The 2,158-nt window shown below is 44.9% G+C and overlaps 1 non-coding gene across 1 annotated transcript; it reads left to right on the top strand.

The window, feature by feature from the left end:
- Positions 1–227: 227 nt before the first annotated feature.
- On the top strand, positions 228–314 carry TRNAM-CAU. Its single transcript is given in 2 exon segments — positions 228–265; positions 279–314. It is a non-coding gene; the product is annotated as a tRNA-Met (tRNA).
- The last annotated feature ends 1,844 nt before the right edge of the window (positions 315–2,158 follow it).

The following is a 2,158-nucleotide window of genomic DNA, read 5'->3' on the forward strand; positions in this document are numbered from 1 at the left end:
GTGAAATGGGATCGATGTATCCGCAAATGGATCATGTTATGAACAAATATTTTGTTATTGCAGCCTGCCGGCCACTATCTGTTTTAGTTTGCTGAGACGTGAAACTGAAAAAAAAAAGGTGCAAGGGCTTGATGGGCACACCTGATCTGTATCGAAGTAGGCTCCATGACCACACAGATAAGAAACTTAAAGGTACAATAAGGATAGATTTGAAAATATATCACACTGGGGCGGTGGCGCAGTTGGCTAGCGCGTAGGTCTCATAGCTAAAGCGAGTGATCCTGAGGTCGAGAGTTCGAGCCTCTCTCGCCCCATTTTTTATTTAATATTTTGCTGGCATTAAATTATTTCCCTTTTGGCTCCTAGTTAAAAATCTTTTGGTGGCTTAAAAAATAAGCCGCTTTCCCCAGCTTTTTTCATAAGCCGTCTCTCTTATACATTGAGAATTTTAAACTAGTTATGGGATAATTAAATTAGAAGCCTCGTCAAGTTGGCCCTATGTCTGACCTTGTTACGACTTTTGCTGTTGCTTAGCTCGTATGCAACCACGAAACTTCTTGCCAGCTTTTTTCTTTTTTCATTTTCCCGTACGATGGATTAGGCAGGCGGTACTGCAATCAAGAGATAACGGAACATCAAAACTAAAGATTAAAAAAAGATGATAAAGGAACAACACCTAGGAAGGATAAAACTTCAGGCCATGCTTCCACGGTTCTTGTACCAAATCCAGTCCTTGGTGCCCTCTTAAGTTCTTATGTTTTGCCGTCGAGTTAAATATATATATAACCCCCTAGACTTCCAGATTTCGACCATATCACCCCCTCAATTCAAAAACGGGTACTTAATCGCTTGAAATACCGGACAAAACACCCCCAAGGCACTTCTTAAGCGGTTTCTGACGGTGATGTTGGTAACGTGGCGCGAACCAAGACAGAGAACACGGCTAGACCGGCCACATCGAGCGCATCCGCTCAGCCTCCTGTTAAAGAACTCAACTATAAATAACTATTAAATAAATAGAAGTGGTGAAGTGCCCTAAGGAGGGAAGGGGGGGCATATGCCCCTTTTCATGTTGATTTTGTGTTCTGCAAATCAATTTTTTTGTAATTTATTTAATATGTAGATATATTGGACCCTTAATTAAGATGGGCCTTAGGCCGCCACACCTTTTGCCATAGACATTCAGATTTCGACCATATGACCCCCTCAATTCAAAAACCGGGTACTTAACCTCCCAAACTTTGAAATACTGGATAAAACACCCCCAAGACACTGCTTAAGCGGTTTCTGACGGTGGTTTTGTGACGTGGCGCGAACCAAGACAGAGAATATGGCTGCACCGGCCACATCGAGCGCACACGCTCAGCCTCCTGTTATCCACCATGCTGCAAAAAAATAGGTGACTACATCTTCGCGACCCCCAACGAAGCTCCATTGCAACAACACGTAGCTCCTTCCCTGTGTTGCTTTGAAGCAGGCCTCGCCGACGAGGACGCTCCACTGCTCGCGGCGACGATGGATGCGGTAGCGCCAGCAACCAGTTTTGCAGCGGTGCAAACAGCGAGTTGCGCGACGGGTGCAATGGCGGCAGCAAACCTCATGGCGTGGTGCTGGGGTTGGGGCAACAATGGTGGTGGTTTGATGGCCTGAACTAATGCCAGCAAGAGATGTGTGGAGGAAGCGAGCGGAGCAGAGGAAAGAAGGAAAGAAGAAAAGCAGCTCGGCGCGAGGAAAAATATGTGGACATGCTTCACGGGGAAGAGATGGGATGACGGGGACAGCTGTGGGCAGCGCCACATGGGACACGCGTCGTCCTACGGAGGCGGTTGACGCGAGAGAAATTTCATCCGGTTTAAAACTATCGTTTTTCCTTTTTTAATTCAATCAAATAGTCCCACATCAGATCACTTTATAACTTTACGTAAACCATTACATGGATTTAGCATTGCTCATATTACACCGGATCTCTCTAGTGGCGAAAGAAAGGCTCTTGTAAGCCATTGAGTGAAATGCACTCTCAGAGAAATTGCGATGGCACTCTTGAGAGTTAGTTGCCAAACACCACCACAATTGCACACGTTTTCCTAGAAAATCATCATTTCACTAACAATTTACAAAAAAAAGTCGATTTTCAGTAATTTTTTTGTCGTAAGCACTA

Source organism: Triticum urartu, unplaced genomic scaffold (assembly GCF_003073215.2).
Source record: "Triticum urartu cultivar G1812 unplaced genomic scaffold, Tu2.1 TuUngrouped_contig_9093, whole genome shotgun sequence".
Taxonomy (NCBI): Eukaryota; Viridiplantae; Streptophyta; class Magnoliopsida; order Poales; family Poaceae; genus Triticum; species Triticum urartu.